Consider the following 15,268-nt stretch of genomic DNA (forward strand, 5'->3'; position numbering starts at 1 on the left):
GCTCTAGTGAAAGCATCCCATCGTCGGACGATGTGAAATCCTTCGAGCTGGGGTGAGGGAGCAGGGGGGTTACTTTGACAATGGAACTGGAAGGCTCTCAAATTTTGAAAAACCAAATGATGGTGATGGCATGACCTTTGTTGACGTATAGTCTTCTTCTCGAGTTTACCTCATTTGTTGTTTCAGTCCTCCGACCCCGCACGACGGCTCCGATGACTCTGAGCGGTGCTCATCCCTTTCTTGTTATCTCCTTGGGTTATCTGGGTTCTTTGTCACTCCACTTGAGCACCCTTGTATCTTGTCATTGTCTTTTATTTATGTTGTGGTGTTGTGTTGTTCTGTTGGTTGTACTAATTTAAAGTCGGGCAATCGCTTTGTTTCTAAAAAAACACATGCTCACAAAGTTTGGTTGCTAATGTGAAGTAAGGCCTTCCTACAACCAGAATGTGTATTATCATTAATGACAACCCCACGTCAAGGTTATACATGTAACATGTATAACATACAATCCTAATTGTGACACACGTAATAAGTCAAAAAACGGGGCTCCTATTCATAAGAGCATAGGAGGCGCAAAGCAAAGGAGGGGCGGAAGATTTAGACCATGCTCTTTTTTACCGTTTTGGGAAAGTCCCATGCCTCGCCAAACTTCCGTTTTGGCATATTTCCTTGTTAGCAACTTCCAGAAATGTGTGCCTACAACTCAAAAAAAAATCCGACTTTCAGAATTTTAAGCTTTTAGAAATCTTCTGTAGGAACTTGTAGGATCTTTTAGTTTGAAATTTTCCACAAAAATGGAATTTCAATCCTTTCGAATGTTCAAAAATTCAAACTTTTAGAATACTCAACTTTTAAGAACTTTCATAAAATATGAAATTTGAACCCCCTAAATTTGGGATGTTCATTTTCTAGCAACTTCACAAAAAAGGAAAAAAGGGAAAAAATTGTTATGGCCTTGCGGTAGGTTACCTTACCCCTCCACTAGGCATGCGTATCCCAAAGGTAATCTACCAACATGCACGCTTCTTCCGTGCAGCCCTCCTCGGGCCTGCAGGGACATGCAACACGTCGTGCATGGGGTCCTCCACAGCACGCGGCACCCCGATAAGGCGCCTCCTCTCACTCGTGGTCAACTACGGATGCATCAATTTTCAACAAAAGGTATATGCGACCGACGACCAACATACAATCTCATGCACACTTGTGATCAATGCAATCCAAATCTTTGGTATGAAATCAAAGTATTAGAAATATGTTATGGTCTACCCCCTATTCCTCCATGCTTTTCCGTGGTGCCACTCACAATCGCATATACGAGGCTAGAGGATAGGGACCTTCTTATAGTGCGTTTCCAAAGAGTCCGCCTCTTATACAATTATAAGATTCCTAGTCTTTAAACTAGTTTCCGGATAGAGTCCAGATCAAACTACCAACCACGATATAATTTGTCTGTTAGCGGATCCTATCCGCGAGTCCCTGAAGCACGCGCCTGTGAGCAACGCGTCATAATAGAGTATAAATTCCTCTATTTATGTAAATCAACATTAGGGCCGTAATCTAATTACACGATCTATCTTCTTCGAGTTATCAACGTACCCGGGTAGTCTTTCCAATATATAAAACATATTGTATTCCATCGATAATTGACCGGCTTCCTTAAGCATGCAACACTTAAGTACATTCCAGCAAGAGTAATTCTATGCACAAAACACATGTATAATTCCATATGAGGTATTCCGAATATTAAAGATAATAAGTATTTGAATATCGTTGCAGGACACATAATCCCAACACAAAGGACATATATATCCAATCTTGACGCAAAAATTGTGTTAATTGAATCCCAAAAATAGTTTTTACAGCAGTTAGAGATCAACTGGAGCATCGACGACGTTGGCGAACCATGGTCGCCTAAGCGCGGTGGTGGCCGACAACCTCTTGCTGATGTTGCACGAGAGGAGTCCCTTGAGGACTTCGAAGCCTTCTTTGGAGAGGCGGTCTTCAGGAAAGTGCTCACGGAGCTTGTTGCGGGAAATGACATGCGGCGGCGTCACCAGCTTCCCGGCGAGCGGCAATGACTCGTAGTCTGGCCAGATCGTGAACAATGGCATGCCAAGAATGCGGAAGATGGTGAGGAGCTGCTGGGCGTCGTCCTCCCCATCGAGAGCGGCTTCCCGGAGAGGAGCTCGGCCATGACATAGCCAAGGGACCACATGTCAACCGTGGCGTCATAGTCGTTCTTACCGAGGAGCATCTCCGGGGCCATGCATCGGCGTGTGCCGTGCTGGCCGTACGACGCGGGCTTGGACATGGACATGGACACCGCGAGCCCTAGGTCGCAGATCTTGACGTTTCTGATGCCGTCCGCGCCGACGAGGATGTTCCCCGGCTTGATGTTGTTGGGGAACGTAGCAGAAATTCAAAAATTTTCCTACGTGTCACCAAGATCTATCTATGGAGAAACCAGCAACGAGGGGAAGGAGAGTGCATCTACATACCCTTGTAGATCGCTAAGCGGAAGCGTTCAAGAGAACGGGGTTGAAGGAGTCGTACTCGTCGTGATCCAAATCACCGGAGATCCTAGTGCCGAACGGACGGCACCTCCGCGTTCAACACACGAACAGCCCGGTGACGTCTCCCATGCCTTGATCCAGCAAGGAGAGAGGGAGAGGTTAAGGAAGACTCCATCCAGCAGCAGCACAATGGCGTGGTGGTGGTGGAGGAGCGTGGTGATCCAGCATGGCTTCGCCAAGCACCGCGAGATATGAGGAGGGAGAGAGGTAGGGCTGCGCCAAGGAGAGGTCAAGAACTCATGTGTTATGGGCAACCCATACCTCAACTATATATAGGGGAAGGGGAGGGGCTGCGCCCCCACCTACGGCTCCCTCCCTAGGGGTGGAGGCAGCCCCCTAGATCCCATCTAGGGGCGGCCAAGGGGAGGGGAGAGGGGGAGGCGCACCAGAGTGGGCCTTAGGGCCCATCTGCCCTAGGGTTTGCCCTCTTCTCCTCTCCCTTGCGCCTTGGGCCCTTGTGGGGGGGGGGGCGCACCAGCCCACCTGGGGCTGGTCCCCTTCCACACTTGGCCCATGCAGCCCTCCGGCGCTGGTAGCCCCACTTGGTGGACCCCCGGGACCGTCCCGGTGGTCCCGGTACGTTACCGATAAACCCCGAAACTTTTCCGGTGACCAAAACAGGACTTCCCATATATAAATCTTTACCTCCGGACCATTCCGGAACTCTTCGTGACGTCCGGGAACTCATCCGGGACTCCAAACAACATTCGGTAACCACATACAAACTTCCTTTATAACCCTAGCGTCATCGAACCTTAAGTGTGTAGACCCTACGGGTTCGGGAACCATGCAGACATGACCGAGACGTTCTCCGGTCAATAACCAACAGCGGGATCTGGATACCCATGTTGGTTCCCACATGTTCCATGATGATCTCATCGGATGAACCACGATGTCGAGGATTCGATCAATCCCGTATACAATTCCCTTTGTCTAGCGGTATTGTACTTGCCCGAGATTCGATCATCGGTATCCCGATACCTTGTTCAATCTCATTACCGGCAAGTCTCTTTACTCGTTCCGTAACACATCACGTGATCAACTCCTTGATCACATTGTGCACATTATGATGATGTCCTACCGAGTGGGCCCAGAGATACCTCTCCGTCACACGGAGTGACAAATCCCAGTCTCGATTCGTGCCAACCCAACAGACACTTTCGGAGATACCCGTAGTGCACCTTTATAGCCACCCAGTTACGTTGTGACGTTTGGCACACCCAAAGCATTCCTACGGTATCCGGGAGTTGCACAATCTCATGGTCTAAGGAAATGATACTTGACATTAGAAAAGCTTTAGCATACGAACTACATGATCTTGTGCTAGGCTTAGGATTGGGTCTTGTCCATCACATCATTCTCCTAATGATGTGATCCCGTTATCAACGACATCCAATGTCCATGGTTAGGAAACCGTAACCATCTATTGATCAACGAGCTAGTCAACTAGAGGCTTACTAGGGACATGGTGTTGTCTATGTATCCACACATGTATCTGAGTTTCCTATCAATACAATTCTAGCATGGATAATAAACGATTATCATGAACAAGGAAATATAATAATAATCAATTTATTATTGCCTCTAGGGCATATTTCCAACAGATGTCGCGGTGGATGATGCGGAGCCCGTGCATGTGCTTGGCGGCGCCGAGGAGCTGCTCCATGATGCAGCGCACGTCAGCCTCGGGGAACGGCCGGCCGCGCCGGTGCTCGTGGAGGACGTCGTGCAGGTTGGGCCCGACGCACTCCATCACGACGGAGAGCTTCCGGGCGAAGGGGTCGAGCGAGAGCGCCCGGAGCTCGACGATGGCGCGGTGGCAGTGGCACGCGGCAAGGAACGCCGCCTCGCACAGTGTATGGGCGTCGGCGCAGCCGCACGCGATGCCGGCGCCCTCGTGCGCGCAGGGGAGCGGTTTCTTGACGGCGACGGTCCAGCTGTTGGTGAGGTGGCACACCTCCACGACGCCGCCGTAGGCGCCCACGCCAAGCACGCGCGTCTCCTGGTAGTCAGTGGAGCTCCAGTAGCGCGCCCTGTTGCAAAAGGTGAGCTTCGGGGCGCCGCCGGTGGTGTCCACCTTGAAGTCGGGGTGGTCGCCGCCGGGGAAGACGCCCATCGAGAACGGAGGAGGAGGAGGAGGAGGAGGTCGATGGAAGCGCGACCGGAAAGGAAAGGAAACGAGATGAGGATCGCATGGTGGCGGCCGTATATATTGAGCCGTCAGCGAGACGTACTCGAGTGGTCCCCGGACTCCACGAGGTCAACGCGCTGTGTGGCTCTGGCTTGGGCGAGACTGCGACGGAAGCATGTACGTGTTCGGATTCATAGGTGGAGACGAAGTGGAAACCGGAAACGGGAGGGAAAAAGGGACTACCTCCAATTTCAATTTTACCCCATGCTGTCAATTATGATCCGAGTTTTTACTCTCTCGCCGGTCGTTTTGATCGATGTTTTTTTTGATTTTCACTCTCTCGCCGTTCGGTTTGCATCGCTCGCCGCTGCTGTCAACCCTGTGCGCCTCTACTCCGACACCATCACGACCGGCCGGCTCCTTCACCGACCCAGTGGCCTCGCGCGACAGGCGGCCCTTCACGGTCGTCGTGTGTGCGCCGTTGATCTATGTGGGTTGCCACTAGCACCACGCCATTAGAATTTACCACATGTGAGTCATTAGTATAGCTCACGGTGCGCTATTAGTATCTCGTCACTATGGCTTAATCTCGGGTCAATATGCTTAATATCAAGTCAAATCGCACTCTATGGTCAAACTTCCCGGAAGGTCACCCATCCTCACACTACTCTAGCCCGAACACGCTTAACTTTGCAGTTCTATCCAACTCCAGCACCAGCTCACTTCACATGCACTTGTTGATATATTTATCATATCAATCCTATTAAGCCTTGTTGATGTCTGGGACTATGTTCATGTTCATGAGTATGATGAAATTTTTAAAAAATATTTCTAACTTTCCGGTCATATTACGTATCATATTTTGAAAAAAATCGATTTTTTTAAACCAATTTTTTTTCTGTTACTAGTGGCGCACCTAGCAAGCAAACGGTGCGCCACTAGTAACACATCATCCTGTGATCAACTCCTTGATCACATTGTGCACATTATGATGATGTCCTACCGAGTGGGCCTAGAGATACCTCTCCGTCACACGGAGTGACAAATCCCAGTCTCGATTCGTGCCAACCCAACAGACACTTTTGGAGATACCCGTAGTGCACCTTTATAGCCACCCAGTTACGTTGTGACGTTTGGCACACCCAAAGGATTCCTACAATATCCGGGAGTTGCACAATCTCATGGTCTAAGGAAACGATACTTGACATTAGAAAAGCTTTAGCATACGAACTACATGATCTTGTGCTAGGCTTAGGATTGGGTCTTGTCCATCACATCATTCTCCTAATGATGTGATCCCGTTATCAACGACATCCAATGTCCATTGTTAGGAAACCGTAACCATCTATTGATCAACGAGCTAGTCAACTAGAGGCTTACTAGGGACATGGTGTTGTCTATGTATCCACACATGTATCTGAGTTTCCTATCAATACAATTCTAGCATGGATAATAAACGATTATCATGAACAAGGAAATATAATAATAATCAATTTATTATTGCCTCTAGGGCATATTTCCAACAGTCTCCCACTTGCACTAGTGTCAATAATCCAGTTCACATCGATATGTGATTAACACTCAAGGTCACATCCCCATGTGACTAACACCCAAAGAGTTTACTAGAGTCAATAATCTAGTTCACATTTACCATGTGATTAACACTCGATGAGTTCTGGGTTTGATCATGTTATGCTTGTGAGAGATGTTATAGTCAACGGGTCTGAATCTTTCAGATCCGTGTGTGCTTTACAAATCTCTTTGTCATCTCCTAGATGCAGCTACCACGTTCTATTTGGAGCTATTCCAAATAACTGTTCTACTATATAAATCCATTTTACTACTCAGAATAATCTGGATTAGTGTCAAAGTTTGCATCGGCGTAACCCTTTACGACGAACTCTTTTACCACTTCCATAATCGAGAAAATTCCTTAGTCCACTAGTTACTAAGGATAACTTTGACTGCTGTCCTGTGATCCATTCTTGGATCACTCTTGTACCCCTTGACTGACTCATGTCAAGGCACACTTCAGGTGCGGTACTCAGCATGGCATACTGTAGAGCCTACGTCTAAAGCATAGGGGACGACCTTCGTCCTTTCTCTCTATTCTGCCGCGGTCAGGTTTCGAGTCTTACTCAATGTTCACACCTTATAACACAGCCAAGAACTCCTTCTTTGCCGATCCATTTTGAACTCCTTCAAAATCTTGTCACAGTTTGTATTCATTTGAAAGTACTATTAAGCGTTTTGATCTATCCTTATAGATCTTTATGCTCAATACTCAAGTAGCCTAATCCAGGTTTTCCATTGAAAAACACTTTTCAAATAACTCTGCATGCTTTCTAGAAATTCTATAGTGCTCCCACTCACCCTTTTGGAAATACAAGTTTCTCATAAACTTCGTATAAACCCAAAAATCTTTGATCATCTCATCAAAGCATACATTCCAACTCCGAGATGCTTACTCCAGTCCTCAGAAGGATTGCTGGAGCTTTGCATACTTATTAGCATCTTTCAGGATTGACAAAACCTTCCGGTTGTATCACATACAACCTTTCTTCAAGAAAATCGTCGAGGAAACAATGTTTTGACATCCTATCTGCAAGATTTCATAAATAATGCAGTAATCGCTAACATAATTCCAACAGACTCTTAGCATCGCTACGAGTGAGAAAGTCTCACCGTAGTCAACTCCTTGAACTTGTCGGGAAACTTCTTAATGACAAGTCAAGCTTTCTTAATGGTGACATTTACCATCATTGTCCATCTTCCTTTTAAAATCCATATGTACCTAACAGCCTTACGACCATCAAGTAGTTCTTCCAAAGTCTACACTTTGTTTTTATATATGGATCCTCTCTCGGATTATATGGCCTCGAGCCATTTTGGAATCCAGGCCCACCATCGCTTCTCCACAGCTCGTAGGTTCATTGTTGTCTCGCAACATGACTTCCAAGACAGGATTACATACCACTCTGAAGTAGTACGCATCCTTGTCGTCCTACGAGGTTTGGGAGTGACTTGATTTGAAGTTTCATGATCACTATCATAAGCTTCCACTTCAATTGGTGTAGGTGCCACAAGAACAACTTCCTGTGCCCTGCCACACACTAGTTGAAGAGACAGTTTAATAACCTCATCAAGTCTCCAGCATCCTCCCACTCAATTCTTTCGAGAGAAACTTTTCCTCGAGAAAGGACCCGATTCTAGAAACAATCCCTTATTGCTTTCAGATCTGAGACAGGAGGTATACCCAACTGTTTTGGGTGTCCTATGAAGATGCATTTATCCGCTTTGGGTTCGAGCTTATCAGCCTGAAACTTTTTCACATAAGCGTCACAGCCCCAAACTTTGAAGAAATGACAGCTTAGGTTTCTCTAAACCATAGTTCATACGGTGTCATCTCATCGGAATTACGTGGTGCCCCTTTTAAAGTGAATGTGGTTGTCTCTAATGCCTAACCCATAAACTATTGTGGTAATTTGATAAGAGACATCATGGTATGCATCATATCCAATAGGGTGCCGTTATGATGTTCGGACATACCATCACAGTATGGTGTTCCAGGCTGTATCAGTTGTGAAACAATTTCCACAATGTCTTAATTCTGTGCCAAACTCGTAATTTAGATATTCATCTCTATGATCATATCATAGATATTTTATCCTCTTGTCACGACGATCTTTCAACTTCACCCTGAAATTACTTGAACCTTTCAATAATTCAGACTCGTGATTCATCAAGTAAATATACTCAACATCTAATCAAATCATCTGTGAAGTAAGAACATAACGATATCCACTACACGCCTCAGCACTCATTGGACTGCACACATCAAAATGTATTACTTCCAACAAGCTGCTTTCTAGTTCCATTTTACTGAAAACGAGGCTTTCAGACATCTTGCCCATGTGGTATGATTTGCATGTCTCAAGTGATTCAAAATCAAGTAAGTCCAAACGGTCCATTTGCATGGAGTTTCTTCATGCATATACACCAATAGACATGGTTCGCATGTCTCAAACTTTTCAAAACGAGTGAGCCCAAAGATCCATCAACATGGAGCTTCTTCATGCGTTTTATACCGATATGACTTACGTGGCAGTGCCACAAGTAGGTGGTACTATCATTACTATCTTATATCTTTTGGCATGAACATGTGTATCGCTATGATCGAGATTCAATAAACCATTCATTTTAGGTGCAAGACCATTGAAGGTATTATTCAAATAAACAGAGTAACTATTATTCTCTTTAAATGAATAACCGTATTGGGATAGTCATAATCCAATCATGTCTATGCTCAACGCAAACACCAAATAACAATTGTTTAGGTTTAACACCAATCTCGATGGTAGAGGGAGCGTGCGATGCTTGATCATATCAACATTGGAAAGACTTCCAACACATATCGTCAGCTCACCTTTAGCTAGTCTCCGTTTATTCCGTAGCTTTTATTTCGAGTTACTAACACTTAGCAACCGAACCGGTATCTAATACCCTGGTGCTACTAGGAGTACTAGTAAAGTACACATCAACACAATGTATATCCAATATACTTCTATCGACCTTGCCAGCCTTCTAATCTACCAAGTATCTAGGGTAATTCTGCTCCAGTGGCTGTTCCCCTTATTACAGAAGCACTTAGTCTCGGGTTTGGGTTCAACCTTGGGTTTCTTCACCAGAGCAGCAACTGAATTGCCGTTTCATGAAGTATCCCTTCTTGCCCTTGCCCTTCTTGAAACTAGTGGTTTCACCAACCATCAACAATTGATGCTCCTTCTTGATTTCTACTTTTGTGGTGTCAAACATCGCGACTATCTCAAAGATCATCATATATGTCCTCAATATGTTATAGTTCATCACGAAGCTCTAGCAGCTTGGTGGTAATGACTTCAGAGAAACATCACTATCTCATCTGGAAGATCAACTCCCACTCGATTCAAATGATTGTTGTACTCAGACAATCTGAGCACAAGCTCAACAATTGAGCTTTTCTCCCTTAGTTTGTAGGCTAAGAAAATCGTCGGAGGTCTTATACCTCTTGACGTGGGCACGAGCCTGAAATCCCAATTTCAGCCCTCGAAACATCTCATATGTTTCGCGACGTTTCAAAACGTCTTCGGTGCCTCAACTCTAAACCGTTTAACTGAACTATCACATGGTTATCAAAATGTGTATGTCAGATGTTCGCAACATCCACAGACAACGTTCGAGGTTCAGCACACTGAGCGGTGCATTAAGGACATAAGCCTTCTATGAAGCAATGAGGACAATCCTTAGTTTACAGACCTAGTCCGCATAATTGCTACTATCAACTTTCAACTAAATTTTCTCTAGGAAGATAACTAAACAGTAGAACTGAAGCGCGAGCTACGACATAATTTGCGAAGACCTTTTGACTATGTTCAGGATAATTAAGTTCATCTTATGAACTCCCACTCAGATAGACATCCCTCTAGTCATCTAAGTGATTACATGATCCGAGTCAACTAGGCTGTGTCCAATCATCACGTGAGACGGACTAGTCAACATCGGTGAACATCTTCATGTTGATCGTATCTACCATACGACTCATGCTCGACCTTTCGGTCTCTTGTGTTCCGAGGCCATGTCTGTACATGCTAGGCTCGTCAAGTCAACCTAAGTGTTTTGCATGTGTTCCGAGGCCATGTCTGTACATGCTAGGCTCGTCAACACCCATTGTATTCGAACGTAAGAATCTATCACACCCGATCATCACATGGTGCTTCGAAACGACGAACTTTCACAACGGTGCACAGTTAGGGGGAACACTTTCTTGAAATTTTAATGAGGGATCATCTTATTTACTACCGTCGTTCTAAGCAAATAAGATGTATAAACATGATAAACATCACATGCAATCAAATAGTGACATGATATGGCCAATATCATATTGCTCCTTTTGATCTCCATCTTCGGGGCTCCATGATCATCATCGTCACCGGCATGACACCATGATCTCCATCATCATGATCTCCATCATCGTGTCTCCATGAAGTTGCTCGCCAACTATTACTTCTACTACTATGGCTACCGGTTAGCAATAAAGTAAAGTAATTACATGGCATTGTTCAATGACACGCAGGTCATACAATAAATAAAGACAACTCCTATGGATCCTGCCGGTTGTCATACTCATCGACATGCAAGTCGTGATTCCTATTACAAGAACATGATCAATCTCATACATCACATATATCATTCATCACATCCTTTTGGCCATATCACATCACATAGCATACCCTGCAAAAACAAGTTAGACATCCTCTAATTGTTGTTTGCATGTTTTACGTGGCTGCTATGGGTTTCTAGCAAGAACGTTTCTTACCTACGCAAAACCACAATGTGATATGCCAATTTCTATTTACCCTTCATAAGGACCCTTTTCATCAAATCTGATCCGACTAAAGTGGGAGAGACAGACACCCGCCAGCCACCTTATGCAACTAGTGCATGTTAGTCGGTGGAACTGGTCTCACGTAAGTGTACGTGTAAGGTTGGTCCGGGCCGCTTCATCCCACAATGCCGCCGAATCAATATTGGACTAGTAACGGTAAGCATATTGAACAAAATCAACGCCCACAACTACTTTGTGTTCTACTCGTGCATAGAATCTACGCAATAGACCTAGCTCATGATGCCACTGTTGGGGAACGTAGCAGAAATTCAAAAAATTTCCTACGTGTCACCAAGATCTATCTATGGAGAAACCAGCAACGAGGGGAAGGAGAGTGCATCTACATACCCTTGTAGATCTCTAAGCGGAAGCGTTCAAGAGAACGGTGTTGAAGGAGTCGTACTCGTCGTGATCCAAATCACCGGAGATCCTAGTGCTGAACGGACAGCACCTCCGCGTTCAACACACGTACAGCCCGGTGACGTCTCCCATGCCTTTATCCAGCAAGGAGAGAGGGAGAGGTTGAGGAAGACTCCATCCAGCAGCAGCACAACGGCGTGGTGGTTGTGGAGGAGTGTGGTGATCCAGCATGGCTTCGCCAAGCACCGCGAGATATGAGGAGGGAGAGAGGTAGGGCTGCGCCAAGGAGAGGTCAAGAACTCATGTGTTATGGGCAGCCCATACCTCAACTATATATAGGGGAAGGGGAGGGGCTGCGCCCCCACCTAGGGTTCCCTCCCTAGGGGTGTCGGCAGCCCCCTAGATCCCATCTAGGGGCGGCCAAGGGGAGGGGAGAGGGGGAGGCGCACCAGAGTGGGCCTTAGGGCCCATCTGCCTTAGGGTTTGCCCTCTTCTCCTCTCCCTTGTGCCTTGGGCCCTTGTGGGGGGGGGGGGGCGCACCAGCCCACCTGGGGCTGGTCCCCTTCCACACTTGGCCCATGCAGCCCTCCGGGGCTGGTAGCCCCACTTGGTGGACCCCCGGGACCCTCCCGGTGGTCCCGGTACGTTACCGATAAACCCCGAAACTTTTCCGGTGACCAAAACATGACTTCCCATATATAAATCTTTACCTCCGGACCATTCCGGTACTCCTCGTGACGTCCGGGATCTCATCTGGGACTCCGAACAACATTCGGTAACCACATACAAACTTCCTTTATAACCCTAGCGTCATCGAACCTTAAGTGTGTAGACCCTACGGGTTCGGGAACCATGCAGACATGACCGAGACGTTCTCCGGTCAATAACCAACAGCGGGATCTGGATACCCATGTTGGTTCCCACATGTTCCATGATGATCTCATCGGATGAACCACGATGTCGAGGATTCGATCAATCCCGTATACAATTCCCTTTGTCTAGCGGTATTGTACTTGCCCGAGATTCGATCATCGGTATCCCGATACCTTGTTCAATCTCATTACCGGCAAGTCTCTTTACTCGTTCCGTAACACATCACGTGATCAACTCCTTGATCACATTGTGCACATTATGATGATGTCCTACCGAGTGGGCCCAGAGATACCTCTCCGTCACACGGAGTGACAAATCCCAGTCTCGATTCGTGCCAACCCAACAGACACTTTCGGAGATACCCGTAGTGCACCTTTATAGCCACCCAGTTACGTTGTGACGTTTGGCACACCCAAAGCATTCCTACGGTATCCGGGAGTTGCACAATCTCATGGTCTAAGGAAATGATACTTGACATTAGAAAAGCTTTAGCATACGAACTACATGATCTTGTGCTAGGCTTAGGATTGGGTCTTGTCCATCACATCATTCTCCTAATGATGTGATCCCGTTATCAACGACATCCAATGTCCATGGTTAGGAAACCGTAACCATCTATTGATCAACGAGCTAGTCAACTAGAGGCTTACTAGGGACATGGTGTTGTCTATGTATCCACACATGTATCTGAGTTTCCTATCAATACAATTCTAGCATGGATAATAAACGATTATCATGAACAAGGAAATATAATAATAATCAATTTATTATTGCCTCTAGGGCATATTTCCAACAGATGTCGCGGTGGATGATGCGGAGCCCGTGCATGTGCTTGGCGGCGCCGAGGAGCTGCTCCATGATGCAGCGCACGTCAGCCTCGGGGAACGGCCGGCCGCGCCGGTGCTCGTGGAGGACGTCGTGCAGGTTGGGCCCGACGCACTCCATCACGACGGAGAGCTTCCGGGCGAAGGGGTCGAGCGAGAGCGCCCGGAGCTCGACGATGGCGCGGTGGCAGTGGCACGCGGCAAGGAACGCCGCCTCGCACAGCGTATGGGCGTCGGCGCAGCCGCACGCGATGCCGGCGCCCTCGTGCGCGCAGGGGAGCGGTTTCTTGACGGCGACGGTCCAGCTGTTGGTGAGGTGGCACACCTCCACGACGCCGCCGTAGGCGCCCACGCCAAGCGCGCGCGTCTCCTGGTAGTCAGTGGAGCTCCAGTAGCGCGCCCTGTTGCAAAAGGTGAGCTTCGGGGCGCCGCCGGTGGTGTCCACCTTGAAGTCGGGGTGGTCGCCGCCGGGGAAGACGCCCATCGAGAACGGAGGAGGAGGAGGAGGAGGAGGTCGATGGAAGCACGACCGGAAAGGAAAGGAAACGAGATGAGGATCGCATGGTGGCGGCCGTATATATTGAGCCGTCAGCGAGACGTACTCGAGTGGTCCCCGGACTCCACGAGGTCAACGCGCTGTGTGGCTCTGGCTTGGGCGAGACTGCGACGGAAGCATGTACGTGTTCGGATTCATAGGTGGAGACGAAGTGGAAACCGGAAACGGGAGGGAAAAAGGGACTACCTCCAATTTCAATTTTACCCCATGCTGTCAATTATGATCCGAGTTTTTACTCTCTCGCCGGTCGTTTTGATCGATGTTTTTTTTGATTTTCACTCTCTCGCCGTTCGGTTTGCATCGCTCGCCGCTGCTGTCAACCCTGTGCGCCTCTACTCCGACACCATCACGACCGGCCGGCTCCTTCACCGACCCAGTGGCCTCGCGCGACAGGCGGCCCTTCACGGTCGTCGTGTGTGCGCCGTTGATCTATGTGGGTTGCCACTAGCACCACGCCATTAGAATTTACCACATGTGAGTCATTAGTATAGCTCACGGTGCGCTATTAGTATCTCGTCACTATGGCTTAATCTCGGGTCAATATGCTTAATATCAAGTCAAATCGCACTCTATGGTCAAACTTCCCGGAAGGTCACCCATCCTCACACTACTCTAGCCCGAACACGCTTAACTTTGCAGTTCTATCCAACTCCAGCACCAGCTCACTTCACATGCACTTGTTGATATATTTATCATATCAATCCTATTAAGCCTTGTTGATGTCTGGGACTATGTTCATGTTCATGAGTATGATGAAATTTTTAAAAAATATTTCTAACTTTCCGGTCATATTACGTATCATATTTTGAAAAAAATCGATTTTTTTAAACCAATTTTTTTTCTGTTACTAGTGGCGCACCTAGCAAGCAAACGGTGCGCCACTAGTAAGTTTGAATTTTTTTCCATTTTTTCCCTCTAGATCTTAAAAGCCCCGTAACTTTTTTCTGTTAGGTTTTTGGGGATTTTGAAAATGTTTAACGGGGTTCCCATTTTACAAATTCCAGAGAGATTTTGCAAATAAAGTCGAAATTCATATTTGTAAATTTCCCAACAAGTAGACCACATATCACATAGTAAACTTATTTTATTTTATTTTTTTGGCATTTCCATCATTTTATTTTATTTTTAAAAAACTGAAGAGACGGTCGGGGGGGGGGGGGAGGGGGTGGGGTGGTGCATTCGGTGGAATTTTTGGGCCAAGTTAGTAATGGCGCACCGTGGGGTGCGCCATTACTAGTTTTGAAAAAAAATAAAAAAAATTGAAAAAAATTTACTAGTGGCGCACCATGGATGTGGTGCGCCATTACTAGTTTAACTAGTAGTGGCACACTATCCACTGGTGCGCCATTACTAGTTTTGAAAAAAAAATAAAAAAATGAAAAAAAATTACTAGTGGCGCACTGTGGATGTGGTGCGTCATTACTAGTTTAATTAGTAATGGTAAACTAGTAATGGCGCACTATCCACTGGTGCGCCATTACTAGTTTTGAAAAAAAATGAAAAAAAATTGTTACTAATGGCGCACTG

General features: G+C 46.7%; 1 pseudogene; it reads right to left on the bottom strand.

Moving 5' to 3' along the window:
- Positions 1-1,191: 1,191 nt before the first annotated feature.
- Positions 1,192-13,861, bottom strand: LOC125507124 (putative cyclin-dependent kinase F-2; annotated as a pseudogene).
- Positions 13,862-15,268: the final 1,407 nt, after the last annotated feature.

This window comes from Triticum urartu, chromosome 5A (genome assembly GCF_056163025.1).
Source record: "Triticum urartu cultivar PI428250 chromosome 5A, HENAU_Tu73, whole genome shotgun sequence".
NCBI lineage: Eukaryota > Viridiplantae > Streptophyta > Magnoliopsida > Poales > Poaceae > Triticum > Triticum urartu.